A 24,838-nucleotide genomic window follows, 5' to 3' on the forward strand; every position below is an offset into this window, starting at 1 on the left:
TTAGTAGTTTAATTTGAGACCACCTGCTAATATTATGTCCTGTAGGTCTTTTTACATTACCAACACATGATTTTTTTCAGTAAGCCAATATAGTTAGGAAACTTTTTTATTAGCTTACCTTTAGATAGAAGTAGAAGAGGGCAAACAAGTGCCTGCATCTCACCTACAGCCATACCACATTGGATACGACCAATCTCGTCTGATCTTGGAAGCTAAGCAGTGTTGGGCCTGGTTAGTACTTGGGTGGGAGACCACATGGGAACACCAGGTGCTGTAGGTTTTTTCCCATTACTGGCAAATTGTTTTTATTCTCTAGCTATTTAAATTGGAAACTTTTTCTTTTTATTGCCAATACAGACATTTGGGAGAGGTCAAACAGACACAATAGCCATCACCTAAAGACTTACCACACTGTTTCGGCCCAATTCCAACTGCTTTTGGCAGCTAAATAGTATTGAGCCTCTTTAGTAGTTTAATTTGAGACCACCTGCTAATATTATGTCCTGTTGGTATTTTTACATTACCAACACATGATTTTTTTCAGTAAGCCAATAATGTTAGGAAACTTTTTTATTAGCTTACCTGGTTATAGAAGTAGAAGAGGGCAAAAAAGTGACTGTATCTCACCTACAGCCATACCACATTGGATACGCCCAATCTCGTCTGATCTTGGAAGCTAAGCAGTGTTGGGCCTAGTTAGTACTTGGGTGGGAGACCACATGGGAACACCAGGTGCTGTAGGTTTTTCCCATTACTGGCAAATTGTTTTTATTCTCTAGCTATTTAAATTGGAAACTTTTTCTTTTTATTGCCAATACAGACATTTGGGAGAGGTCAAACAGACACAATAGCCATCACCTAAAGACTTACCACACTGTTTCGGCCCAATTCCAACTGCTTTTGGCAGCTAAATAGTGTTGAGCCTCTTTAGTAGTTTAATTTGAGACCACCTGCTAATATTGTGTCCTGTTGGTCTTTTTACATTACCAACACATGATTTTTTTCAGTAAGCCAATATAGTTAGGAAACTTTTTTATTAGCTTACCTTTAGATAGAAGTAGAAGAGGGCAAAAAAGTGCCTGCATCTCACCTACAGCCATACCACATTGGATATGCCCAATCTCGTCTGATCTTGGAAGCTAAGCAGTGTTGGGCCTGGTTAGTACTTGGGTGGGAGACCACATGGGAACACCAGGTGCTGTAGGTTTTTTCCCATTACTGGCAAATTGTTTTTATGCTCTAGCTATTTAAATTGGAAACTTTTTCTTTTTATTGCCAATACAGACATTTGGGAGAGGTCAAACAGACACAATAGCCATCACCTAAAGACTTACCACACTGTTTCGGACCAATTTCAACTGCTTTTGGCAGCTAAACAGTGTTGAGCCTCATTAGTAGTTTAATTTGAGACCACCTGCTAATATTATGTCCTGTAGGTCTTTTTACATTACCAACACATGATTTTTTTCAGTAAGCCAATAATGTTAGGAAACTTTTTTATTAGCTTACCTGGTTATAGAAGTAGAAGAGGGCAAAAAAGTGACTCTATCTCACCTACAGCCATACCACATTGGATACGCCTGATCTTGGAAGCTAAGCATTGTTGGGCCTGGTTAGTACTTGGGTGGGAGACCACATGGGAACACCAGGTGCTGTAGGTTTTTTCCCAATACTGGCAAATTGTTTTTATTCTCTAGCTATTTAAATTGGAAACTTTTTCTTTTTATTGCCAATACAGACATTTGGGAGAGGTCAAACAGACACAATAGCCATCACCTAAAGACTTACCACACTGTTTCGGCCCAATTCCAACTGCTTTTGGCAGCTAAATAGTGTTGAGCCTCTTTAGTAGTTTAATTTGAGACCACCTGCTAATATTATGTCCTGTAGGTCTTTTTACATTACCAACACATGATTTTTTTCAGTAAGCCAATATAGTTAGGAAACTTTTTTATTAGCTTACCTTTAGATAGAAGTAGAAGAGGGCAAACAAGTGCCTGCATCTCACCTACAGCCATACCACATTGGATACGCCCAATCTCGTCTGATCTTGGAAGCTAAGCAGTGTTGGGCCTGGTTAGTACTTGGGTGGGAGACCACATGGGAACACCAGGGGCTGTAGGTTTTTTCCCATTACTGGCAAATTGTTTTTATTCTCTAGCTATTTAAATTGGAAACTTTTTCTTTTTATTGCCAATACAGACATTTGGGAGAGGTCAAACAGACACAATAGCCATCACCTAAAGACTTACCACACTGTTTCGGCCCAATTCCAACTGCTTTTGGCAGCTAAATAGTATTGAGCCTCTTTAGTAGTTTAATTTGAGACCACCTGCTAATATTATGTCCTGTAGGTCTTTTTACATTACCAACACATGATTTTTTTCAGTAAGCCAATATAGTTAGGAAACTTTTTTATTAGCTTACCTTTAGATAGAAGTAGAATAGGGCAAACAAGTGCCTGCATCTCACCTACAGCCATACCACATTGGATACGCCCAATTTCGTCTGATCTTGGAAGCTAAGCAGTGTTGGGCCTGGTTAGTACTTGGGTGGGAGACCACATGGGAACACCAGGTGCTGTAGGATTTTTCCCATTACTGGCAAATTGTTTTTATTCTCTAGCTATTTAAATTGGAAACTTTTTCTTTTTATTGCCAATACAGACATTTGGGAGAGGTCAAACAGACACAATAGCCATCACCTAAAGACTTACCACACTGTTTCGGCCCAATTCCAACTGCTTTTGGCAGCTAAATAGTATTGAGCCTCTTTAGTAGTTTAATTTGAGACCACCTGCTAATATTATGTCCTGTAGGTCTTTTTACATTACCAACACATGATTTTTTTCAGTAAGCCAATAATGTTAGGAAACTTTTTTATTAGCTTACCTGGTTATAGAAGTAGAAGAGGGCAAAAAAGTGACTGTATCTAACCTACAGCCATACCACATTGGATACGCTCAATCTCGGAAGCTAAGCAGTGTTGGGCCTGGTTAGTACTTGGGTGGGAGACCGCATGGGAACACCAGGTGCTGTAGGTTTTTTCCCATTACTGGCAAATTGTTTTTATTCTCTAGCTATTTAAATTGGAAACTTTTTCTTTTTATTGCCAATACAGACATTTGGGAGAGGTCAAACAGACACAATAGCCATCACCTAAAGACTTACCACACTGTTTCGGCCCAATTCCAACTGCTTTTGGCAGCTAAATAGTGTTGAGCCTCTTTAGTAGTTTAATTTGAGACCACCTGCTAATATTATGTCCTGTAGGTCTTTTTACATTACCAACACATGATTTTTTTCAGTAAGCCAATATAGTTAGGAAACTTTTTTATTAGCTTACCTTTAGATAGAAGTAGAAGAGGGCAAACAAGTGCCTGCATCTCACCTACAGCCATACCACATTGGATACGCCCAATCTCGTCTGATCTTGGAAGCTAAGCAGTGTTGGGCCTGGTTAGTACTTGGGTGGGAGACCACATGGGAACACCAGGTGCTGTAGGTTTTTTCCCATTACTGGCAAATTGTTTTTATTCTCTAGCTATTTAAATTGGAAACTTTTTCTTTTTATTGCCAATACAGCCATTTGGGAGAGGTCAAACAGACACAATAGCCATTACCTAAAGACTTACCACACTGTTTCGGCCCAATTCCAACTGCTTTTGGCAGCTAAATAGTATTGAGCCTCTTTAGTAGTTTAATTTGAGACCACCTGCTAATATTATGTCCTGTTGGTATTTTTACATTACCAACACATGATTTTTTTCAGTAAGCCAATAATGTTAGGAAACTTTTTTATTAGCTTACCTGGTTATAGAAGTAGAAGAGGGCAAAAAAGTGACTGTATCTCACCTACAGCCATACCACATTGGATGCGCCCAATCTCGTCTGATCTTGGAAGCTAAGCAGTGTTGGGCCTGGTTAGTACTTGGGTGGGAGACCACATGGGAACACCAGGTGCTGTAGGTTTTTCCCATTACTGGCAAATTGTTTTTATTCTCTAGCTATTTAAATTGGAAACTTTTTCTTTTTATTGCCAATACAGACATTTGGGAGAGGTCAAACAGACACAATAGCCATCACCTAAAGACTTACCACACTGTTTCGGCCCAATTCCAACTGCTTTTGGCAGCTAAATAGTGTTGAGCCTCTTTAGTAGTTTAATTTGAGACCACCTGCTAATATTGTGTCCTGTTGGTCTTTTTACATTACCAACACATGATTTTTTTCAGTAAGCCAATATAGTTAGGAAACTTTTTTATTAGCTTACCTTTAGATAGAAGTAGAAGAGGGCAAAAAAGTGCCTGCCTCTCACCTACAGCCATACCACATTGGATATGCCCAATCTCGTCTGATCTTGGAAGCTAAGCAGTGTTGGGCCTGGTTAGTACTTGGGTGGGAGACCACATGGGAACACCAGGTGCTGTAGGTTTTTTCCCATTACTGGCAAATTGTTTTTATTCTCTAGCTATTTAAATTGGAAACTTTTTCTTTTTATTGCCAATACAGACATTTGGGAGAGGTCAAACAGACACAATAGCCATCACCTAAAGACTTACCACACTGTTTCGGACCAATTTCATCTGCTTTTGGCAGCTAAACAGTGTTGAGCCTCATTAGTAGTTTAATTTGAGACCACCTGCTAATATTATGTCCTGTAGGTCTTTTTACATTACCAACACATGATTTTTTTCAGTAAGCCAATAATGTTAGGAAACTTTTTTATTAGCTTACCTGGTTATAGAAGTAGAAGAGGGCAAAAAAGTGACTGTATCTCACCTACAGCCATACCACATTGGATACGCCCAATCTCGTCTGATCTTGGAAGCTAAGCAGTGTTAGGCCTGGTTAGTACTTGGGTGGGAGACCACATGGGAACACCAGGTGCTGTAGGTTTTTCCCATTACTGGCAAATTGTTTTTATTCTCTAGCTATTTAAACTGGAAACTTTTTCTTTTTATTGCCAATACAGACATTTGGGAGAGGTCAAACAGACACAATAGCCATCACCTAAAGACTTACCACACTGTTTCGGCCTAATTCCAACTGCTTTTGGCAGCTAAATAGTATTGAGCCTCTTTAGTAGTTTAATTTGAGACCACCTGCTAATATTATGTCCTGTAGGTCTTTTTACATTACCAACACATGATTTTTTTCAGTAAGCCAATATAGTTAGGAAACTTTTTTATTAGCTTACCTTTAGATAGAAGTAGAAGAGGGCAAAAAAGTGCCTGCATCTCACCTACAGCCATACCACATTGGATACGCCCAATCTCGTCTGATCTTGGAAGCTAAGCAGTGTTGGGCCTGGTTAGTACTTGGGTGGGAGACCACATGGGAACACCAGGTGCTGTAGGTTTTTTCCCATTACTGGCAAATTGTTTTTATGCTCTAGCTATTTAAATTGGAAACTTTTTCTTTTTATTGCCAATACAGACATTTGGGAGAGGTCAAACAGACACAATAGCCATCACCTAAAGACTTACCACACTGTTTCGGACCAATTTCAACTGCTTTTGGCAGCTAAACAGTGTTGAGCCTCATTAGTAGTTTAATTTGAGACCACCTGCTAATATTATGTCCTGTAGGTCTTTTTACATTACCAACACATGATTTTTTTCAGTAAGCCAATAATGTTAGGAAACTTTTTTATTAGCTTACCTGGTTATAGAAGTAGAAGAGGGCAAAAAAGTGACTCTATCTCACCTACAGCCATACCACATTGGATACGCCTGATCTTGGAAGCTAAGCATTGTTGGGCCTGGTTAGTACTTGGGTGGGAGACCACATGGGAACACCAGGTGCTGTAGGTTTTTTCCCATTACTGGCAAATTGTTTTTATTCTCTAGCTATTTAAATTGGAAACTTTTTCTTTTTATTGCCAATACAGACATTTGGGAGAGGTCAAACAGACACAATAGCCATCACCTAAAGACTTACCACACTGTTTCGGCCCAATTCCAACTGCTTTTGGCAGCTAAATAGTGTTGAGCCTCTTTAGTAGTTTAATTTGAGACCACCTGCTAATATTATGTCCTGTAGGTCTTTTTACATTACCAACACATGATTTTTTTCAGTAAGCCAATATAGTTAGGAAACTTTTTTATTAGCTTACCTTTAGATAGAAGTAGAAGAGGGCAAACAAGTGCCTGCATCTCACCTACAGCCATACCACATTGGATACGCCCAATCTCGTCTGATCTTGGAAGCTAAGCAGTGTTGGGCCTGGTTAGTACTTGGGTGGGAGACCACATGGGAACACCAGGTGCTGTAGGTTTTTTCCCATTACTGGCAAATTGTTTTTATTCTCTAGCTATTTAAATTGGAAACTTTTTCTTTTTATTGCCAATACAGACATTTGGGAGAGGTCAAACAGACACAATAGCCATCACCTAAAGACTTACCACACTGTTTCGGCCCAATTCCAACTGCTTTTGGCAGCTAAATAGTATTGAGCCTCTTTAGTAGTTTAATTTGAGACCACCTGCTAATATTATGTCCTGTAGGTCTTTTTACATTACCAACACATGATTTTTTTCAGTAAGCCAATATAGTTAGGAAACTTTTTTATTAGCTTACCTTTAGATAGAAGTAGAAGAGGGCAAAAAAGTGCCTGCATCTCACCTACAGCCATACCACATTGGATACGCCCAATCTCGTCTGATCTTGGAAGCTAAGCAGGGTTGGGCCTGGTTAGTACTTGGGTGGGAGACCACATGGGAACACCAGGTGCTGTAGGTTTTTTCCCATTACTGGCAAATTGTTTTTATTCTCTAGCTATTTAAATTGGAAACTTTTTCTTTTTATTGCCAATACAGACATTTGGGAGAGGTCAAACAGACACAATAGCCATCACCTAAAGACTTACCACACTGTTTCGGACCAATTTCATCTGCTTTTGGCAGCTAAACAGTGTTGAGCCTCATTAGTAGTTTAATTTGAGACCACCTGCTAATATTATGTCCTGTAGGTCTTTTTACATTACCAACACATGATTTTTTTCAGTAAGCCAATAATGTTAGGAAACTTTTTTATTAGCTTACCTGGTTATAGAAGTAGAAGAGGGCAAAAAAGTGACTGTATCTCACCTACAGCCATACCACATTGGATACGCCCAATCTCGTCTGATCTTGGAAGCTAAGCAGTGTTGGGCCTGGTTAGTACTTGGGTGGGAGACCACATGGGAACACCAGGTGCTGTAGGTTTTTCCCATTACTGGCAAATTGTTTTTATTCTCTAGCTATTTAAACTGGAAACTTTTTCTTTTTATTGCCAATACAGACATTTGGGAGAGGTCAAACAGACACAATAGCCATCACCTAAAGACTTACCACACTGTTTCGGCCTAATTCCAACTGCTTTTGGCAGCTAAATAGTATTGAGCCTCTTTAGTAGTTTAATTTGAGACCACCTGCTAATATTATGTCCTGTAGGTCTTTTTACATTACCAACACATGATTTTTTTCAGTAAGCCAATATAGTTAGGAAACTTTTTTATTAGCTTACCTTTAGATAGAAGTAGAAGAGGGCAAAAAAGTGCCTGCATCTCACCTACAGCCATACCACATTGGATACGCCCAATCTCGTCTGATCTTGGAAGCTAAGCAGTGTTGGGCCTGGTTAGTACTTGGGTGGGAGACCACATGGGAACACCAGGTGCTGTAGGTTTTTTCCCATTACTGGCAAATTGTTTTTATGCTCTAGCTATTTAAATTGGAAACTTTTTCTTTTTATTGCCAATACAGACATTTGGGAGAGGTCAAACAGACACAATAGCCATCACCTAAAGACTTACCACACTGTTTCGGACCAATTTCAACTGCTTTTGGCAGCTAAACAGTGTTGAGCCTCATTAGTAGTTTAATTTGAGACCACCTGCTAATATTATGTCCTGTAGGTCTTTTTACATTACCAACACATGATTTTTTTCAGTAAGCCAATAATGTTAGGAAACTTTTTTATTAGCTTACCTGGTTATAGAAGTAGAAGAGGGCAAAAAAGTGACTCTATCTCACCTACAGCCATACCACATTGGATACGCCTGATCTTGGAAGCTAAGCATTGTTGGGCCTGGTTAGTACTTGGGTGGGAGACCACATGGGAACACCAGGTGCTGTAGGTTTTTTCCCATTACTGGCAAATTGTTTTTATTCTCTAGCTATTTAAATTGGAAACTTTTTCTTTTTATTGCCAATACAGACATTTGGGAGAGGTCAAACAGACACAATAGCCATCACCTAAAGACTTACCACACTGTTTCGGCCCAATTCCAACTGCTTTTGGCAGCTAAATAGTGTTGAGCCTCTTTAGTAGTTTAATTTGAGACCACCTGCTAATATTATGTCCTGTAGGTCTTTTTACATTACCAACACATGATTTTTTTCAGTAAGCCAATATAGTTAGGAAACTTTTTTATTAGCTTACCTTTAGATAGAAGTAGAAGAGGGCAAACAAGTGCCTGCATCTCACCTACAGCCATACCACATTGGATACGCCCAATCTCGTCTGATCTTGGAAGCTAAGCAGTGTTGGGCCTGGTTAGTACTTGGGTGGGAGACCACATGGGAACACCAGGTGCTGTAGGTTTTTTCCCATTACTGGCAAATTGTTTTTATTCTCTAGCTATTTAAATTGGAAACTTTTTCTTTTTATTGCCAATACAGACATTTGGGAGAGGTCAAACAGACACAATAGCCATCACCTAAAGACTTACCACACTGTTTCGGCCCAATTCCAACTGCTTTTGGCAGCTAAATAGTATTGAGCCTCTTTAGTAGTTTAATTTGAGACCACCTGCTAATATTATGTCCTGTAGGTCTTTTTACATTACCAACACATGATTTTTTTCAGTAAGCCAATATAGTTAGGAAACTTTTTTATTAGCTTACCTTTAGATAGAAGTAGAAGAGGGCAAAAAAGTGCCTGCATCTCACCTACAGCCATACCACATTGGATACGCCCAATCTCGTCTGATCTTGGAAGCTAAGCAGGGTTGGGCCTGGTTAGTACTTGGGTGGGAGACCACATGGGAACACCAGGTGCTGTAGGTTTTTTCCCATTACTGGCAAATTGTTTTTATTCTCTAGCTATTTAAATTGGAAACTTTTTCTTTTTATTGCCAATACAGACATTTGAGAGAGGTGAAACAGACATAATAGCCATCACCTAAAGACTTACCACACCGTTTCGGCCCAATTCCAACTGCTTTTGGCAGCTAAACAGTGTTGAGCCTCATTAGTAGTTTAATTTGAGACCACCTGCTAATATTATGTCCTGTAGGTCTTTTTACATTACCAACACATGATTTTTTTCAGTAAGCCAATAATGTTAGGAAACTTTTTTATTAGCTTACCTGGTTATAGAAGTAGAAGAGCGCAAAAAAGTGACTGTATCTCAACTACAGCCATACCACATTGGATACGCCCAATCTCGTCTGATCTTGAAAGCTAAGCAGTGTTGGGCCTGGTTAGTACTTGGGTGGTAGACCACATGGGAACATCAGGAGCTGTAGGTTTTTTCCCATTACTGGCAAATTGTTTTTATTCTCTAGCTATTTAAATTGGAAACTTTTTCTTTTTATTGCCAATACAGACATTTGGGAGAGGTCAAACAGACACAATAGCCATCACCTAAAGACTTACCACACTGTTTCGGCCCAATTCCAACTGCTTTTGGCAGCTAAATAGTGTTGAGCCTCTTTAGTAGTTTAATTTGAGACCACCTGCTAATATTATGTCCTGTAGGTCTTTTTACATTACCAACACATGATTTTTTTCAGTAAGCCAATATAGTTAGGAAACTTTTTTATTAGCTTACCTTTAGATAGAAGTAGAATAGGGCAAACAAGTGACTGCATCTCACCTACAGCCATACCACATTGGATACGCCCAATCTCTTCTGATCTTGGAAGCTAAGCAGTGTTGGGCCTGGTTAGTACTTGGGTGGGAGACCACATGGGAACACCAGGTGCTGTAGGATTTTTCCCATTACTGGCAAATTGTTTTTATTCTCTAGCTATTTAAATTGGAAACTTTTTCTTTTTATTGCCAATACAGACATTTGGGAGAGGTCAAACAGACACAATAGCCATCACCTAAAGACTTACCACACTGTTTCGGCCCAATTCCAACTGCTTTTGGCAGCTAAATAGTATTGAGCCTCTTTAGTAGTTTAATTTGAGACCACCTGCTAATATTATGTCCTGTAGGTCTTTTTACATTACCAACACATGATTTTTTTCAGTAAGCCAATAATGTTAGGAAACTTTTTTATTAGCTTACCTGGTTATAGAAGTAGAAGAGGGCAAAAAAGTGACTGTATCTAACCTACAGCCATACCACATTGGATACGCTCAATCTCGGAAGCTAAGCAGTGTTGGGCCTGGTTAGTACTTGGGTGGGAGACCACATGGGAACACCAGGTGCTGTAGGTTTTTTCCCATTACTGGCAAATTGTTTTTATTCTCTAGCTATTTAAATTGGAAACTTTTTCTTTTTATTGCCAATACAGACATTTGGGAGAGGTCAAACAGACACAATAGCCATCACCTAAAGACTTACCACACTGTTTCGGCCCAATTCCAACTGCTTTTGGCAGCTAAATAGTGTTGAGCCTCTTTAGTAGTTTAATTTGAGACCACCTGCTAATATTATGTCCTGTAGGTCTTTTTACGGTACTTATGTAATATCTGGGCTCCCATTTTTCTTATGAGACCGCGTCTCCTCGCGGGGCTCGCTGCGCTCGCCACGCTTCGGGCACGGTGGCTCGCTGCGCTCGCCACACTATATAAAATCAACTCCATGCGTAGTTGGATAGTAGGGGCATGAAAAAATGGGGTGCATTTAACATGGGAGCCCAGATAATACATAAGTACCCTTTTTACATTACCAACACATGATTTTTTTCAGTAAGCCAATATAGTTAGGAAACTTTTTTATTAGCTTACCTTTAGATAGAAGTAGAAGAGGGCAAACAAGTGCCTGCATCTCACCTACAGCCATACCACATTGGATACGCCCAATCTCGTCTGATCTTGGAAGCTAAGCAGTGTTGGGCCTGGTTAGTACTTGGGTGGGAGACCACATGGGAACACCAGGTGCTGTAGGTTTTTTCCCATTACTGGCAAATTGTTTTTATTCTCTAGCTATTTAAATTGGAAACTTTTTCTTTTTATTGCCAATACAGACATTTGGGAGAGGTCAAACAGACACAATAGCCATCACCTAAAGACTTACCACACTGTTTCGGCCCAATTCCAACTGCTTTTGGCAGCTAAATAGTATTGAGCCTCTTTAGTAGTTTAATTTGAGACCACCTGCTAATATTATGTCCTGTTGGTATTTTTACATTACCAACACATGATTTTTTTCAGTAAGCCAATAATGTTAGGAAACTTTTTTATTAGCTTACCTGGTTATAGAAGTAGAAGAGGGCAAAAAAGTGACTCTATCTCACCTACAGCCATACCACATTGGATACGCCCAATCTCGTCTGATCTTGGAAGCTAAGCAGTGTTGGGCCTGGTTAGTACTTGGGTGGGAGACCACATTTGAACACCAGGTGCTGTAGGTTTTTCCCATTACTGGCAAATTGTTTTTATTCTCTAGCTATTTAAATTGGAAACTTTTTCTTTTTATTGCCAATACAGACATTTGGGAGAGGTCAAACAGACACAATAGCCATCACCTAAAGACTTACCACACTGTTTCGGCCCAATTCCAACTGCTTTTGGCAGCTAAATAGTGTTGAGCCTCTTTAGTAGTTTAATTTGAGACCACCTGCTAATATTATGTCCTGTAGGTCTTTTTACATTACCAACACATGATTTTTTTCAGTAAGCCAATATAGTTAGGAAACTTTTTTATTAGCTTACCTTTAGATAGAAGTAGAATAGGGCAAACAAGTGACTGCATCTCACCTACAGCCATACCACATTGGATACGCCCAATCTCTTCTGATCTTGGAAGCTAAGCAGTGTTGGGCCTGGTTAGTACTTGGGTGGGAGACCACATGGGAACACCAGGTGCTGTAGGATTTTTCCCATTACTGGCAAATTGTTTTTATTCTCTAGCTATTTAAATTGGAAATTTTTTCTTTTTATTGCCAATACAGACATTTGGGAGAGGTCAAACAGACACAATAGCCATCACCTAAAGACTTACCACACTGTTTCGGCCCAATTCCAACTGCTTTTGGCAGCTAAATAGTATTGAGCCTCTTTAGTAGTTTAATTTGAGACCACCTGCTAATATTATGTCCTGTAGGTCTTTTTACATTACCAACACATGATTTTTTTCAGTAAGCCAATAATGTTAGGAAACTTTTTTATTAGCTTACCTGGTTATAGAAGTAGAAGAGGGCAAAAAAGTGACTGTATCTAACCTACAGCCATACCACATTGGATACGCTCAATCTCGGAAGCTAAGCAGTGTTGGGCCTGGTTAGTACTTGGGTGGGAGACCACATGGGAACACCAGGTGCTGTAGGTTTTTTCCCATTACTGGCAAATTGTTTTTATTCTCTAGCTATTTAAATTGGAAACTTTTTCTTTTTATTGCCAATACAGACATTTGGGAGAGGTCAAACAGACACAATAGCCATCACCTAAAGACTTACCACACTGTTTCGGCCCAATTCCAACTGCTTTTGGCAGCTAAATAGTGTTGAGCCTCTTTAGTAGTTTAATTTGAGACCACCTGCTAATATTATGTCCTGTAGGTCTTTTTACATTACCAACACATGATTTTTTTCAGTAAGCCAATAATGTTAGGAAACTTTTTTATTAGCTTACCTGGTTATAGAAGTAGAAGAGCGCAAAAAAGTGACTGTATCTCAACTACAGCCATACCACATTGGATACGCCCAATCTCGTCTGATCTTGAAAGCTAAGCAGTGTTGGGCCTGGTTAGTACTTGGGTGGGAGACCACATGGGAACACCAGGAGCTGTAGGTTTTTTCCCATTACTGGCAAATTGTTTTTATTCTCTAGCTATTTAAATTGGAAACTTTTTCTTTTTATTGCCAATACAGACATTTGGGAGAGGTCAAACAGACACAATAGCCATCACCTAAAGACTTACCACACTGTTTCGGCCCAATTCCAACTGCTTTTGGCAGCTAAATAGTGTTGAGCCTCTTTAGTAGTTTAATTTGAGACCACCTGCTAATATTATGTCCTGTAGGTCTTTTTACATTACCAACACATGATTTTTTTCAGTAAGCCAATATAGTTAGGAAACTTTTTTATTAGCTTACCTTTAGATAGAAGTAGAATAGGGCAAACAAGTGCCTGCATCTCACCTACAGCCATACCACATTGGATACGCCCAATCTCGTCTGATCTTGGAAGCTAAGCAGTGTTGGGCCTGGTTAGTACTTGGGTGGGAGACCACATGGGAACACCAGGTGCTGTAGGATTTTTCCCATTACTGGCAAATTGTTTTAATTCTCTAGCTATTTAAATTGGAAACTTTTTCTTTTTATTGCCAATACAGACATTTGGGAGAGGTCAAACAGACACAATAGCCATAACCTAAAGACTTACCACACTGTTTCGGCCCAATTCCAACTGCTTTTGGCAGCTAAATAGTATTGAGCCTCTTTAGTAGTTTAATTTGAGACCACCTGCTAATATTATGTCCTGTAGGTCTTTTTACATTACCAACACATGATTTTTTTCAGTAAGCCAATAATGTTAGGAAACTTTTTTATTAGCTTACCTGGTTATAGAAGTAGAAGAGGGCAAAAAAGTGACTGTATCTAACCTACAGCCATACCACATTGGATACGCTCAATCTCGGAAGCTAAGCAGTGTTGGGCCTGGTTAGTACTTGGGTGGGAGACCACATGGGAACACCAGGTGCTGTAGGTTTTTTCCCATTACTGGCAAATTGTTTTTATTCTCTAGCTATTTAAATTGGAAACTTTTTCTTTTTATTGCCAATACAGACATTTGGGAGAGGTCAAACAGACACAATAGCCATCACCTAAAGACTTACCACACTGTTTCGGCCCAATTCCAACTGCTTTTGGCAGCTAAATAGTGTTGAGCCTCTTTAGTAGTTTAATTTGAGACCACCTGCTAATATTATGTCCTGTAGGTCTTTTTACGGTACTTATGTAATATCTGGGCTCCCATTTTTCTTATGAGACCGCGTCTCCTCGCGGGGCTCGCTGCGCTCGCCACGCTTCGGGCACGGTGGCTCGCTGCGCTCGCCACACTATATAAAATCAACTCCATGCGTAGTTGGATAGTAGGGGCATGAAAAAATGGGGTGCATTTAACATGGGAGCCCAGATAATACATAAGTACCCTTTTTACATTACCAACACATGATTTTTTTCAGTAAGCCAATATAGTTAGGAAACTTTTTTATTAGCTTACCTTTAGATAGAAGTAGAAGAGGGCAAACAAGTGCCTGCATCTCACCTACAGCCATACCACATTGGATACGCCCAATCTCGTCTGATCTTGGAAGCTAAGCAGTGTTGGGCCTGGTTAGTACTTGGGTGGGAGACCACATGGGAACACCAGGTGCTGTAGGTTTTTTCCCATTACTGGCAAATTGTTTTTATTCTCTAGCTATTTAAATTGGAAACTTTTTCTTTTTATTGCCAATACAGACATTTGGGAGAGGTCAAACAGACACAATAGCCATCACCTAAAGACTTACCACACTGTTTCGGCCCAATTCCAACTGCTTTTGGCAGCTAAATAGTATTGAGCCTCTTTAGTAGTTTAATTTGAGACCACCTGCTAATATTATGTCCTGTTGGTATTTTTACATTACCAACACATGATTTTTTTCAGTAAGCCAATAATGTTAGGAAACTTTTTTATTAGCTTACCTAGTTATAGAAGTAGAAGAGGGCAAAAAAGTGACTCTATCTCACCTACAGCCATACCACATTGGATACGCCCAATCTCGTCTGATCTTGGAAGCTAAGCAGTGTTGGGCCTGGTTAGTACTTGGGTGGGAGACCACATGGGAACACCAGGTGCTGTAGGTTTTTCCCATTACTGGCAAATTGTTTTTATTCTCTAGCTATTTAAATTGGAAACTTTTTCTTTTTATTGCCAATACAGACATTTGGGAGAGGTCAAACAGACACAATAGCCATCACCTAAAGACTTACCACACTGTTTCGGCCCAATTCCAACTGCTTTTGGCAGCTAAATAGTGTTGAGCCTCTTTAGTAGTTTAATTTGAGACCACCTGCTAATATTGTGTCCTGTTGGTCTTTTTACATTACCAACACATGATTTTTTTCAGTAAGCCAATATAGTTAGGAAACTTTTTTATTAGCTTACCTTTAGATAGAAGTAGAAGAGGGCAAAAAAGTGCCTGCATCTCACCTACAGCCATACCACATTGGATATGCCCAATCTCGTCTGATCTTGGAAGCTAAGCAGTGTTGGGCCTGGTTAGTACTTGGGTGGGAGACCACATGGGAACACCAGGTGCTGTAGGTTTTTTCCCATTACTGGCAAATTGTTTTTATTCTCTAGCTATTTAAATTGGAAACTTTTTCTTTTTATTGCCAATACAGACATTTGGGAGAGGTCAAACAGACACAATAGCCATCACCTAAAGACTTACCACACTGTTTCGGACCAATTTCATCTGCTTTTGGCAGCTAAACAGTGTTGAGCCTCATTAGTAGTTTAATTTGAGACCACCTGCTAATATTATGTCCTGTAGGTCTTTTTACATTACCAACACATGATTTTTTTCAGTAAGCCAATAATGTTAGGAAACTTTTTTATTAGCTTACCTGGTTATAGAAGTAGAAGAGGGCAAAAAAGTGACTGTATCTCACCTACAGCCATACCACATTGGATACGCCCAATCTCGTCTGATCTTGGAAGCTAAGCAGTGTTGGGCCTGGTTAGTACTTGGGTGGGAGACCACATGGGAACACCAGGTGCTGTAGGTTTTTCCCATTACTGGCAAATTGTTTTTATTCTCTAGCTATTTAAATTGGAAACTTTTTCTTTTTATTGCCAATACAGACATTTGGGAGAGGTCAAACAGACACAATAGCCATCACCTAAAGACTTACCACACTGTTTCGGCCCAATTCCAACTGCTTTTGGCAGCTAAATAGTATTGAGCCTCTTTAGTAGTTTAATTTGAGACCACCTGCTAATATTATGTCCTGTAGGTCTTTTTACATTACCAACACATGATTTTTTTCAGTAAGCCAATATAGTTAGGAAACTTTTTTATTAGCTTACCTTTAGATAGAAGTAGAAGAGGGCAAAAAAGTGCCTGCATCTCACCTACAGCCATACCACATTGGATACGCCCAATCTCGTCTGATCTTGGAAGCTAAGCAGTGTTGGGCCTGGTTAGTACTTGGGTGGGAGACCACATGGGAACACCAGGTGCTGTAGGTTTTTTCCCATTACTGGCAAATTGTTTTTATGCTCTAGCTATTTAAATTGGAAACTTTTTCTTTTTATTGCCAATACAGACATTTGGGAGAGGTCAAACAGACACAATAGCCATCACCTAAAGACTTACCACACTGTTTCGGACCAATTTCAACTGCTTTTGGCAGCTAAACAGTGTTGAGCCTCATTAGTAGTTTAATTTGAGACCACCTGCTAATATTATGTCCTGTAGGTCTTTTTACATTACCAACACATGATTTTTTTCAGTAAGCCAATAATGTTAGGAAACTTTTTTATTAGCTTACCTGGTTATAGAAGTAGAAGAGGGCAAAAAAGTGACTCTATCTCACCTACAGCCATACCACATTGGATACGCCTGATCTTGGAAGCTAAGCATTGTTGGGCCTGGTTAGTACTTGGGTGGGAGACCACATGGGAACACCAGGTGCTGTAGGTTTTTTCCCATTACTGGCAAATTGTTTTTATTCTCTAGCTATTTAAATTGGAAACTTTTTCTTTTTATTGCCAATACAGACATTTGGGAGAGGTCAAACAGACACAATAGCCATCACCTAAAGACTTACCACACTGTTTCGGCCCAATTCCAACTGCTTTTGGCAGCTAAATAGTGTTGAGCCTCTTTAGTAGTTTAATTTGAGACCACCTGCTAATATTATGTCCTGTAGGTCTTTTTACATTACCAACACATGATTTTTTTCAGTAAGCCAATATAGTTAGGAAACTTTTTTATTAGCTTACCTTTAGATAGAAGTAGAAGAGGGCAAACAAGTGCCTGCATCTCACCTACAGCCATACCACATTGGATACGCCCAATCTCGTCTGATCTTGGAAGCTAAGCAGTGTTGGGCCTGGTTAGTACTTGGGTGGGAGACCACATGGGAACACCAGGTGCTGTAGGTTTTTTCCCATTACTGGCAAATTGTTTTTATTCTCTAGCTATTTAAATTGGAAACTTTTTCTTTTTATTGCCAATACAGACATTTGGGAGAGGTCAAACAGACACAATAGCCATCACCTAAAGACTTACCACACTGTTTCGGCCCAATTCCAACTGCTTTTGGCAGCTAAATAGTATTGAGCCTCTTTAGTAGTTTAATTTGAGACCACCTGCTAATATTATGTCCTGTAGGTCTTTTTACATTACCAACACATGATTTTTTTCAGTAAGCCAATATAGTTAGGAAACTTTTTTATTAGCTTACCTTTAGATAGAAGTAGAAGAGGGCAAAAAAGTGCCTGCATCTCACCTACAGCCATACCACATTGGATACGCCCAATCTCGTCTGATCTTGGAAGCTAAGCAGGGTTGGGCCTGGTTAGTACTTGGGTGGGAGACCACATGGGAACACCAGGTGCTGTAGGTTTTTTCCCATTACTAGCAAATTGTTTTTATTCTCTAGCTATTTAAATTGGAAACTTTTTCTTTTAATTGCCAATACAGACATTTGAGAGAGGTGAAACAGACATAATAGCCATCACCTAAAGACTTACCACACCGTTTCGGCCCAATTCCAACTGCTTTTGGCAGCTAAACAGTGTTGAGCCTCATTAGTAGTTTAATTTGAGACCACCTGCTAATATTATGTCCTGTAGGTCTTTTTACATTACCAACACATGATTTTTTTCAGTAAGCCAATAATGTTAGGAAACTTTTTTATTAGCTTACCTGGTTATAGAAGTAGAAGAGGGCAAAAAAGTGACTCTATCTCAACTACAGCCATACCACATTGAATACGCCCAATCTCGTCTGATCTTGGAAGCTAAGCAGTGTTGGGCCTGGTTAGTACTTGGGTGGGAGACCACATGGGAACACCAGGTGCTGTAGGTTTTTTCCCATTACTGGCAAATTGTTTTTATTCTCTAGCTATTTAAATTGGAAACTTTTTCTTTTTATTGCCAATACAGACATTTGGGAGAGGTCAAACAGACACAATAGCCATCACCTAAAGACTTACCACACTGTTTCGGCCCAATTCTAACTGCTTTTGGCAGCTAAATAGTGTTGAGCCTCTTTAGTAGTTTAATTTGAGACCACCTGCTAATATTATGTCCTGTAGGTATTTTTACATTACCAACACATGATTTTTTTCAGTAAGCCAATAATGTTAGGAAACTTTTTTATTAGCTTACCTGGTTATAGAAGTAGAAGAGGGCAAAAAAGTGACTGTATCTCACTTACAGCCATACCACATTGGATACGCACAATCTCGTCTGATCTTGGAAGCTAAGCAGTGTTGGGCCTGGTTAGTACTTGAGTGGGAGACCACATGGGAACACCAGGTGCTGTAGGTTTTTCCCATTACTGGCAAATTGTTTTTATTCTCTAGCTATTTAAATTGGAAACTTTTTCTTTTTATTGCCAATACAGACATTTGAGAGAGGTGAAACAGACATAATAGCCATCACCTAAAGACTTACCACACTGTTTCGGCCCAATTCCAACTGCTTTTGGCAGCTAAATAGTGTTGAGCCTCTTTAGTAGTTTAATTTGAGACCACCTGCTAATATTGTGTCCTGTTGGTCTTTTTACATTACCAACACATGATTTTTTTCAGTAAGCCAATATAGTTAGGAAACTTTTTTATTAGCTTACCTTTAGATAGAAGTAGAAGAGGGCAAAAAAGTGCCTGCATCTCACCTACAGCCATACCACATTGGATACGCCCAATCTCGTCTGATCTTGGAAGCTAAGCAGTGTTGGGCCTGGTTAGTACTTGGGTGGGAGACCACATGGGAACACCAGGTGCTGTAGGTTTTTTCCCATTACTGGCAAATTGTTTTTATTCTCTAGCTATTTAAATTGGAAACTTTTTCTTTTTATTGCCAATACAGACATTTGGGAGAGGTCAAACAGACACAATAGCCATCACCTAAAGACTTACCACACTGTTTCGGACCAATTTCATCTGCTTTTGGCAGCTAAACAGTGTTGAGCCTCATTAGTAGTTTAATTTGAGACCACCTGCTAATATTATGTCCTGTAGGTCTTTTTACATTACCAACACATGATTTTTTTCAGTAAGCCAATAATGTTAGGAAACTTTTTTATTAGCTTACCTGGTTATAGAAGTAGAAGAGGGCAAAAAAGTGACTGTATCTCACCTACAGCCATACCACATTGGATACGCCCAATCTCGTCTGATCTTGGAAGCTAAGCAGTGTTGGGCCTGGTTAGTACTTGGGTGGGAGACCACATGGGAACACCAGGTGCTGTAGGTTTTTCCCATTACTGGCAAATTGTTTTTATTCTCTAGCTATTTAAATTGGAAACTTTTTCTTTTTATTGCCAATACAGACATTTGGGAGAGGTCAAACAGACACAATAGCCATCACCTAAAGACTTACCACACTGTTTCGGCCCAATTCCAACTGCTTTTGGCAGCTAAATAGTGTTGAGCCTCTTTAGTAGTTTAATTTGAGACCACCTGCTAATATTGTGTCCTGTTGGTCTTTTTACATTACCAACACATGATTTTTTTCAGTTAGCCAATATAGTTAGGAAACTTTTTTATTAGCTTACCTTTAGATAGAAGTAGAAGAGGGCAAAAAAGTGCCTGCATCTCACCTACAGCCATACCACATTGGATACGCCCAATCTCGTCTGATCTTGGAAGCTAAGCAGTGTTGGGCCTGGTTAGTACTTGGGTGGGAGACCACATGGGAACACCAGGTGCTGTAGGTTATTTCCCATTACTGGCAAATTGTTTTTATTCTCTAGCTATTTAAATTGGAAACTTTTTCTTTTTATTGCCAATACAGACATTTGAGAGAGGTGAAACAGACATAATAGCCATCACCTAAAGACTTACCTCACTGTTTCGGCCCAATTCCAACTGCTTTTGGCAGCTAAACAGTGTTGAGCCTCATTAGTAGTTTAATTTGAGACCACCTGCTAATATTATGTCCTGTAGGTCTTTTTACATTAGCAACACATGATTTTTTTCAGTAAGTTAATACAGTTAGGAAACTTTTTTATTAGCTTACCTTTAGATAGAAGTAGAAGAGGGCAAAAAAGTGCCTGTATCTCACTTACAGCCATACCACGTTGGATACTCCCAATCTTGTCTGATCTTGGAAGCTAAGCAGTGTTGGGCCTGGTTAGTACTTGGGTGGGAGACCATATGGGAGCACCAGGTGCTGTAGGTTTTTTCCCATTACTGGCAAATTGTTTTTATTCTCTAGCTATTTAAATTGGAAACGTTTTCTTTTTATTGCCAATACAGACATTTGGGAGAGGTCAAACAGACACAATAGCCATCACCTAAAGACTTTACACTGTTTCGGCCCAATTCAAACTGCTTTTGGCAGCTAAACAGTGTTGAGCCTCTTTAGTAGTTTAATTTGAGACCACCTGCTAATATTATGTCCTGTAGGTCTTTTTACTTTACCAACACATGATTTTATTCTGTAAGCCAATACAGTTAGGAAACTTTTTTATTAGCTTACCTTGTTATAGAAGTAGAAGAGGGCAAAAAAGTGCCTGTGTCTCACCTCCAGCCATACCACATTGGATACGCCCAATCTCGTCTGATCTTGGTAGCTAAGCAGTGTTGGGTCTGGATAGTACGTGGGTGGGAGACCACATGGGAACACCAGGTGCTGTAGGTTTTTTCCCATTACTGGCAAATTGTTTTTATTCTCTAGCTATTTAAATTGGAAACTTTTTCTTTTTATTGCCAATACAGACATTTGGGAGAGGTCAAACAGACACAATAGCCATCACCTAAAGACTTTACACTGTTTCGGCCCAATTCAAACTGCTTTTGGCAGCTAAACAGTGTTGAGCCTCTTTAGTAGTTTAATTTGAGACCACCTGCTAATATTATGTCCTGTAGGTCTTTTTACTTTACCAACACATGATTTTATTCTGTAAGCCAATACAGTTAGGAAACTTTTTTATTAGCTTACCTTGCTATAGAAGTAGAAGAGGGCAAAAAAGTGCCTGTGTCTCACCTCCAGCCATACCACATTGGATACGCCCAATCTCGTCTGATCTTGGTAGCTAAGCAGTGTTGGGTCTGGATAGTACGTGGGTGGGAGACCACATGGGAACACCAGGTGCTGTAGGTTTTTTCCCATTACTCGCAAATTGTTTTTATTCTCTAGCTATTTAAATTGGAAACTTTTTCTTTTTATTGCCAATACAGACATTTGAGAGAGGTCAAACAGACACAATAGCCATCACCTAAAGACTTACCACACTGTTTCGGACCAATTCCAACTGCTTTTGGCAGCTAAATAGTGTTGAGCCTCTTTAGTAGTTTAATTTGAGACCACCTGTTAATATAATGTCCTGTAGGTCTTTTTTCATTACCAACACATGATTTTTTTCAGTAAGCCAATACAGTTAGGAAACTTTTTTATTAGCTTACCTGGTTATAGAAGTAGAAGAGGGCAATAAAGTGACTCTATCTCACCTATACCACATTGGATATGCCCAATCTCGTCTGATCTTGGAAGCTAAGCAGTGTTGAGCCTGGTTAGTACTTGGGTGGGAGACCACATGGGAACACCAGGTGCTGTAGGTTTTTTCCCATTACTGGCAAATTGTTTTTATTCTCTAGCTATTTAAATTGGAAACTTTTTCTTTTTATTGCCAATACATACATTTGAGAGAGGTGAAAAAGACACAATAGCCATCACCTAAAGACTTACCACACTGTTTTGGCCCAAATCTAACTGCTTTTGGCAGCTAAACAGTGTTGAGCCTCATTAGTAGTTTAATTTGAGACCACCTGCTAATATTATGTCCTGTAGGTCTTTTTACATTACCAACACATGATTTTTTTCAGTAAGCCAATAATGTTAGGAAACTTTTTTATTAGCTTACCTGGTTATAGAAGTAGAAGAGGGCAAAAAAGTGACTCTATTTCACCTACAGCCAAACCACATTGGATACGCCCAATCTTGTCTGATCTTGGAAGCTAAGCAGTGTTGGGCCTGGTTAGTACTTGGGTGGGAGACCACATGGGAACACCAGGTGCTGTAGGTTTTTTCCCATTACTGGCAAATTGTTTTTATTCTCTAGCTATTTAAATTGGAAACTTTTTCTTTTTATTGCCAATACAGACATTTGGGAGAGGTCAAACAGACACAATAGCCATCACCTAAAGACTTACCACACTGTTTCGGCCCAATTCCAACTGCTTTTGGCAGCTAAATAGTATTGAGCCTCTTTACCAGTTTAATTTGAGACCACCTGCTAATATTATGTCCTGTAGGTCTTTTTACATTACCAACACATGATTTTTTTCAGTAAGCCAATATAGTTAGGAAACTTTTTTATTAGCTTACCTTTAGATAGAAGTAGAAGAGGGCAAAAAAGTGCCTGCATCTCACCTACAGCCATATCACATTGGATATGCCCAATCTCGTCTGATCTTGGAAGCTAAGCAGTGTTGGGCCTGGTTAGTACTTGGGTGGGAGACCACATGGGAACACCAGGTGCTGTAGGTTTTTTCCCATTACTGGCCAATTGTTTTTATTCTCTAGCTATTTAAATTGGAAACTTTTTCTTTTTATTGCCAACACAGACATTTGAGAGAGGTGAAACAGACACAATAGCCATCACCTAAAGACTTACCACACTGTTTCGGCCCAATTCCAACTGCTTTTGGCAGCTAAACAGTGTTGAGCCTCATTAGTAGTTTAATTTGAGACCACCTGCTAATATTATGTCCTGTAGGTCTTTTTACATTACCAACACATGATTTTTTTCAGTGAGCCAATAATGTTAGGAAACTTTTTTATTAGCTTACCTGGTTATAGAAGTAGAAGAGGGCAAAAAAGTGACTCTATTTCACCTACAGCCATACCACATTGGATACGCCCAATCTTGTCTGATCTTGGAAGCTAAGCAGTGTTGGGCCTGGTTAGTACTTGGGTGGGAGACCACATGGGAACACCAGGTGCTGTAGGTTTTTTCCCATTACTGGCAAATTGTTTTTATTCTCTAGTTATTTAAATTGGAAACTTTTTCTTTTTATTGCCAATACAGACATTTGGGAGAGGTCAAACAGACACAATAGCCATCACCTAAAGACTTACCACACTGTTTCGGCCCAATTCCAACTGCTTTTGGCAGCTAAATAGTGTTGAGCCTCTTTAGTAGTTTAATTTTCGACCACCTGCTAATATTATGTCCTGTAGGTATTTTTACATTACCAACACATGATTTTTTTCAGTAAGCCAATAATGTTAGGAAACTTTTTTATTAGCTTACCTGGTTATAGAAGTAGAAGAGGGCAAAAAAGTGACTGTATCTCACCTACAGCCATACCACTTTGGATACGCCCAATCTCGTCTGATCTTGGAAGCTAAGCAGTGTTGGGCCTCTTTTGTACTTGGGCGGGAGACCACATGGGAACACCAGGTGCTGTAGGTTTTTCCCATTACTGGCAAATTGTTTTTATTCTCTAGCTATTTAAATTGGAAACTTTTTCTTTTTATTGCCAATACAGACATTTGGGAGAGGTCAAACAGACACAATAGCCATCACCTAAAGACTTACCACACTGTTTCGGCCCAATTCCAACTGCTTTTGGCAGCTAAATAGTGTTGAGCCTCTTTAGTAGTTTAATTTGAGACCACCTGCTAATATTATGTCCTGTTGGTCTTTTTACATTACCAACACATGATTTTTTTCAGTAAGCCAATATAGTTAGGAAAGTTTTTTATTAGCTTACCTTTAGATAGAAGTAGAAGAGGGCAAAAAAGTGCCAGTATCTCACCTACAGCCATACCACATTGTATACGCCCAATCTCGTCTGATCTTGGAAGCTAAGCAGTGTTGGGCCTGGTTAGTACTTGGGTGGGAGACCACATGGGAACACCAGGTGCTGTAGGTTTTTTCCCATTACTGGCAAATTGTTTTTATTCTCTAGCTATTTAAATTGGAAACTTTTTCTTTTTATTGCCAACACAGACATTTGAGAGAGGTGAAACAGACACAATAGCCATCACCTAAAGACTTACCACACTGTTTCGGCCCAATTCCAACTGCTTTTGGCAGCTAAACAGTGTTGAGCCTCATTAGTAGTTTAATTTGAGACCACCTGCTAATATTATTGTCCTGTAGGTCTTTTTACATTACCAACACATGATTTTTTTCAGTAAGCCAATAATGTTAGGAAACTTTTTTATTAGCTTACCTGGTTATAGAAGTAGAAGAGGGCAAAAAAGTGACTCTATTTCACCTACAGCCATACCACATTGCATACGCCCAATCTTGTCTGATCTTGGAAGCTAAGCAGTGTTGGGCCTGGTTAGTACTTGGGTGGGAGACCACATGGGAACACCAGGTGCTGTAGGTTTTTTCCCATTACTGGCAAATTGTTTTTATTCTCTAGCTATTTAAATTGGAAACTTTTTCTTTTTATTGCCAATACAGACATTTGGGAGAGGTCAAACAGACACAATA

The 24,838-nt window shown here is 39.5% G+C and overlaps 40 non-coding genes and 13 pseudogenes across 40 annotated transcripts; all 53 read left to right on the top strand.

The window, feature by feature from the left end:
* Window positions 1-161: 161 nt before the first annotated feature.
* LOC146031997 (5S ribosomal RNA) lies at window positions 162-280 on the top strand. Its single transcript, XR_014457446.1, has one exon. It is a non-coding gene; the product is annotated as a 5S ribosomal RNA (ribosomal RNA).
* Window positions 281-625: 345 nt separating this feature from the next.
* On the top strand, window positions 626-744 carry LOC146031864 (5S ribosomal RNA). Its single transcript, XR_014457317.1, has one exon. It is a non-coding gene; the product is annotated as a 5S ribosomal RNA (ribosomal RNA).
* A 344-nt stretch (window positions 745-1,088) lies between these two features.
* On the top strand, window positions 1,089-1,207 carry LOC146031000 (5S ribosomal RNA). The gene has a single exon (XR_014456478.1). It is a non-coding gene; the product is annotated as a 5S ribosomal RNA (ribosomal RNA).
* A 345-nt stretch (window positions 1,208-1,552) lies between these two features.
* On the top strand, window positions 1,553-1,661 carry LOC146028929 (5S ribosomal RNA; annotated as a pseudogene).
* Window positions 1,662-2,006: 345 nt separating this feature from the next.
* On the top strand, window positions 2,007-2,125 carry LOC146031380 (5S ribosomal RNA). Its single transcript, XR_014456847.1, has one exon. It is a non-coding gene; the product is annotated as a 5S ribosomal RNA (ribosomal RNA).
* Window positions 2,126-2,470: 345 nt separating this feature from the next.
* LOC146032808 (5S ribosomal RNA) lies at window positions 2,471-2,589 on the top strand. The gene has a single exon (XR_014458225.1). It is a non-coding gene; the product is annotated as a 5S ribosomal RNA (ribosomal RNA).
* A 345-nt stretch (window positions 2,590-2,934) lies between these two features.
* Window positions 2,935-3,043, top strand: LOC146029049 (5S ribosomal RNA; annotated as a pseudogene).
* Window positions 3,044-3,388: 345 nt separating this feature from the next.
* Window positions 3,389-3,507, top strand: LOC146034872 (5S ribosomal RNA). The gene has a single exon (XR_014460276.1). It is a non-coding gene; the product is annotated as a 5S ribosomal RNA (ribosomal RNA).
* Window positions 3,508-3,852: 345 nt separating this feature from the next.
* On the top strand, window positions 3,853-3,971 carry LOC146031635 (5S ribosomal RNA). Its single transcript, XR_014457097.1, has one exon. It is a non-coding gene; the product is annotated as a 5S ribosomal RNA (ribosomal RNA).
* Window positions 3,972-4,315: 344 nt separating this feature from the next.
* On the top strand, window positions 4,316-4,434 carry LOC146031001 (5S ribosomal RNA). The gene has a single exon (XR_014456479.1). It is a non-coding gene; the product is annotated as a 5S ribosomal RNA (ribosomal RNA).
* Window positions 4,435-4,779: 345 nt separating this feature from the next.
* Window positions 4,780-4,898, top strand: LOC146032053 (5S ribosomal RNA). The gene has a single exon (XR_014457501.1). It is a non-coding gene; the product is annotated as a 5S ribosomal RNA (ribosomal RNA).
* A 344-nt stretch (window positions 4,899-5,242) lies between these two features.
* LOC146034886 (5S ribosomal RNA) lies at window positions 5,243-5,361 on the top strand. Its single transcript, XR_014460289.1, has one exon. It is a non-coding gene; the product is annotated as a 5S ribosomal RNA (ribosomal RNA).
* A 345-nt stretch (window positions 5,362-5,706) lies between these two features.
* LOC146028930 (5S ribosomal RNA) lies at window positions 5,707-5,815 on the top strand (annotated as a pseudogene).
* A 345-nt stretch (window positions 5,816-6,160) lies between these two features.
* LOC146034898 (5S ribosomal RNA) lies at window positions 6,161-6,279 on the top strand. The gene has a single exon (XR_014460301.1). It is a non-coding gene; the product is annotated as a 5S ribosomal RNA (ribosomal RNA).
* Window positions 6,280-6,624: 345 nt separating this feature from the next.
* LOC146031446 (5S ribosomal RNA) lies at window positions 6,625-6,743 on the top strand. The gene has a single exon (XR_014456913.1). It is a non-coding gene; the product is annotated as a 5S ribosomal RNA (ribosomal RNA).
* A 345-nt stretch (window positions 6,744-7,088) lies between these two features.
* On the top strand, window positions 7,089-7,207 carry LOC146034910 (5S ribosomal RNA). The gene has a single exon (XR_014460313.1). It is a non-coding gene; the product is annotated as a 5S ribosomal RNA (ribosomal RNA).
* Window positions 7,208-7,551: 344 nt separating this feature from the next.
* Window positions 7,552-7,670, top strand: LOC146034922 (5S ribosomal RNA). The gene has a single exon (XR_014460325.1). It is a non-coding gene; the product is annotated as a 5S ribosomal RNA (ribosomal RNA).
* A 345-nt stretch (window positions 7,671-8,015) lies between these two features.
* Window positions 8,016-8,124, top strand: LOC146028931 (5S ribosomal RNA; annotated as a pseudogene).
* Window positions 8,125-8,469: 345 nt separating this feature from the next.
* On the top strand, window positions 8,470-8,588 carry LOC146034934 (5S ribosomal RNA). The gene has a single exon (XR_014460337.1). It is a non-coding gene; the product is annotated as a 5S ribosomal RNA (ribosomal RNA).
* A 345-nt stretch (window positions 8,589-8,933) lies between these two features.
* On the top strand, window positions 8,934-9,052 carry LOC146031447 (5S ribosomal RNA). The gene has a single exon (XR_014456914.1). It is a non-coding gene; the product is annotated as a 5S ribosomal RNA (ribosomal RNA).
* A 345-nt stretch (window positions 9,053-9,397) lies between these two features.
* On the top strand, window positions 9,398-9,516 carry LOC146027772 (5S ribosomal RNA; annotated as a pseudogene).
* Window positions 9,517-9,861: 345 nt separating this feature from the next.
* On the top strand, window positions 9,862-9,980 carry LOC146032098 (5S ribosomal RNA). The gene has a single exon (XR_014457543.1). It is a non-coding gene; the product is annotated as a 5S ribosomal RNA (ribosomal RNA).
* Window positions 9,981-10,325: 345 nt separating this feature from the next.
* Window positions 10,326-10,434, top strand: LOC146029002 (5S ribosomal RNA; annotated as a pseudogene).
* A 556-nt stretch (window positions 10,435-10,990) lies between these two features.
* Window positions 10,991-11,109, top strand: LOC146034946 (5S ribosomal RNA). Its single transcript, XR_014460350.1, has one exon. It is a non-coding gene; the product is annotated as a 5S ribosomal RNA (ribosomal RNA).
* A 345-nt stretch (window positions 11,110-11,454) lies between these two features.
* LOC146032467 (5S ribosomal RNA) lies at window positions 11,455-11,573 on the top strand. Its single transcript, XR_014457900.1, has one exon. It is a non-coding gene; the product is annotated as a 5S ribosomal RNA (ribosomal RNA).
* A 344-nt stretch (window positions 11,574-11,917) lies between these two features.
* Window positions 11,918-12,036, top strand: LOC146032099 (5S ribosomal RNA). Its single transcript, XR_014457544.1, has one exon. It is a non-coding gene; the product is annotated as a 5S ribosomal RNA (ribosomal RNA).
* Window positions 12,037-12,381: 345 nt separating this feature from the next.
* Window positions 12,382-12,490, top strand: LOC146029003 (5S ribosomal RNA; annotated as a pseudogene).
* A 345-nt stretch (window positions 12,491-12,835) lies between these two features.
* On the top strand, window positions 12,836-12,954 carry LOC146034177 (5S ribosomal RNA). The gene has a single exon (XR_014459584.1). It is a non-coding gene; the product is annotated as a 5S ribosomal RNA (ribosomal RNA).
* Window positions 12,955-13,299: 345 nt separating this feature from the next.
* Window positions 13,300-13,418, top strand: LOC146031289 (5S ribosomal RNA). Its single transcript, XR_014456758.1, has one exon. It is a non-coding gene; the product is annotated as a 5S ribosomal RNA (ribosomal RNA).
* A 345-nt stretch (window positions 13,419-13,763) lies between these two features.
* On the top strand, window positions 13,764-13,872 carry LOC146029004 (5S ribosomal RNA; annotated as a pseudogene).
* A 556-nt stretch (window positions 13,873-14,428) lies between these two features.
* On the top strand, window positions 14,429-14,547 carry LOC146034958 (5S ribosomal RNA). Its single transcript, XR_014460362.1, has one exon. It is a non-coding gene; the product is annotated as a 5S ribosomal RNA (ribosomal RNA).
* Window positions 14,548-14,892: 345 nt separating this feature from the next.
* On the top strand, window positions 14,893-15,011 carry LOC146034970 (5S ribosomal RNA). Its single transcript, XR_014460374.1, has one exon. It is a non-coding gene; the product is annotated as a 5S ribosomal RNA (ribosomal RNA).
* Window positions 15,012-15,355: 344 nt separating this feature from the next.
* On the top strand, window positions 15,356-15,474 carry LOC146031002 (5S ribosomal RNA). The gene has a single exon (XR_014456481.1). It is a non-coding gene; the product is annotated as a 5S ribosomal RNA (ribosomal RNA).
* A 345-nt stretch (window positions 15,475-15,819) lies between these two features.
* LOC146034982 (5S ribosomal RNA) lies at window positions 15,820-15,938 on the top strand. Its single transcript, XR_014460386.1, has one exon. It is a non-coding gene; the product is annotated as a 5S ribosomal RNA (ribosomal RNA).
* Window positions 15,939-16,282: 344 nt separating this feature from the next.
* LOC146034994 (5S ribosomal RNA) lies at window positions 16,283-16,401 on the top strand. Its single transcript, XR_014460398.1, has one exon. It is a non-coding gene; the product is annotated as a 5S ribosomal RNA (ribosomal RNA).
* A 345-nt stretch (window positions 16,402-16,746) lies between these two features.
* Window positions 16,747-16,855, top strand: LOC146028932 (5S ribosomal RNA; annotated as a pseudogene).
* Window positions 16,856-17,200: 345 nt separating this feature from the next.
* LOC146035008 (5S ribosomal RNA) lies at window positions 17,201-17,319 on the top strand. Its single transcript, XR_014460411.1, has one exon. It is a non-coding gene; the product is annotated as a 5S ribosomal RNA (ribosomal RNA).
* A 345-nt stretch (window positions 17,320-17,664) lies between these two features.
* On the top strand, window positions 17,665-17,783 carry LOC146031448 (5S ribosomal RNA). The gene has a single exon (XR_014456915.1). It is a non-coding gene; the product is annotated as a 5S ribosomal RNA (ribosomal RNA).
* A 345-nt stretch (window positions 17,784-18,128) lies between these two features.
* Window positions 18,129-18,247, top strand: LOC146031375 (5S ribosomal RNA). The gene has a single exon (XR_014456843.1). It is a non-coding gene; the product is annotated as a 5S ribosomal RNA (ribosomal RNA).
* Window positions 18,248-18,592: 345 nt separating this feature from the next.
* LOC146033652 (5S ribosomal RNA) lies at window positions 18,593-18,711 on the top strand. Its single transcript, XR_014459061.1, has one exon. It is a non-coding gene; the product is annotated as a 5S ribosomal RNA (ribosomal RNA).
* Window positions 18,712-19,055: 344 nt separating this feature from the next.
* On the top strand, window positions 19,056-19,174 carry LOC146035020 (5S ribosomal RNA). The gene has a single exon (XR_014460423.1). It is a non-coding gene; the product is annotated as a 5S ribosomal RNA (ribosomal RNA).
* A 345-nt stretch (window positions 19,175-19,519) lies between these two features.
* LOC146035032 (5S ribosomal RNA) lies at window positions 19,520-19,638 on the top strand. Its single transcript, XR_014460435.1, has one exon. It is a non-coding gene; the product is annotated as a 5S ribosomal RNA (ribosomal RNA).
* A 344-nt stretch (window positions 19,639-19,982) lies between these two features.
* LOC146035044 (5S ribosomal RNA) lies at window positions 19,983-20,101 on the top strand. Its single transcript, XR_014460447.1, has one exon. It is a non-coding gene; the product is annotated as a 5S ribosomal RNA (ribosomal RNA).
* A 345-nt stretch (window positions 20,102-20,446) lies between these two features.
* Window positions 20,447-20,565, top strand: LOC146034561 (5S ribosomal RNA). The gene has a single exon (XR_014459966.1). It is a non-coding gene; the product is annotated as a 5S ribosomal RNA (ribosomal RNA).
* Window positions 20,566-20,908: 343 nt separating this feature from the next.
* Window positions 20,909-21,027, top strand: LOC146027923 (5S ribosomal RNA; annotated as a pseudogene).
* Window positions 21,028-21,370: 343 nt separating this feature from the next.
* Window positions 21,371-21,489, top strand: LOC146027924 (5S ribosomal RNA; annotated as a pseudogene).
* A 340-nt stretch (window positions 21,490-21,829) lies between these two features.
* LOC146029425 (5S ribosomal RNA) lies at window positions 21,830-21,947 on the top strand (annotated as a pseudogene).
* A 345-nt stretch (window positions 21,948-22,292) lies between these two features.
* LOC146033206 (5S ribosomal RNA) lies at window positions 22,293-22,411 on the top strand. Its single transcript, XR_014458616.1, has one exon. It is a non-coding gene; the product is annotated as a 5S ribosomal RNA (ribosomal RNA).
* Window positions 22,412-22,756: 345 nt separating this feature from the next.
* Window positions 22,757-22,875, top strand: LOC146032318 (5S ribosomal RNA). Its single transcript, XR_014457759.1, has one exon. It is a non-coding gene; the product is annotated as a 5S ribosomal RNA (ribosomal RNA).
* Window positions 22,876-23,220: 345 nt separating this feature from the next.
* Window positions 23,221-23,339, top strand: LOC146031910 (5S ribosomal RNA). The gene has a single exon (XR_014457362.1). It is a non-coding gene; the product is annotated as a 5S ribosomal RNA (ribosomal RNA).
* Window positions 23,340-23,684: 345 nt separating this feature from the next.
* Window positions 23,685-23,803, top strand: LOC146028333 (5S ribosomal RNA; annotated as a pseudogene).
* A 344-nt stretch (window positions 23,804-24,147) lies between these two features.
* LOC146030522 (5S ribosomal RNA) lies at window positions 24,148-24,266 on the top strand. The gene has a single exon (XR_014456013.1). It is a non-coding gene; the product is annotated as a 5S ribosomal RNA (ribosomal RNA).
* Window positions 24,267-24,612: 346 nt separating this feature from the next.
* On the top strand, window positions 24,613-24,731 carry LOC146032673 (5S ribosomal RNA). The gene has a single exon (XR_014458097.1). It is a non-coding gene; the product is annotated as a 5S ribosomal RNA (ribosomal RNA).
* Window positions 24,732-24,838: the final 107 nt, after the last annotated feature.

This window comes from Crinia signifera, chromosome 8, assembly GCF_055691185.1.
Source record: "Crinia signifera chromosome 8, ASM5569118v1, whole genome shotgun sequence".
Lineage (NCBI taxonomy): Eukaryota > Metazoa > Chordata > Amphibia > Anura > Myobatrachidae > Crinia > Crinia signifera.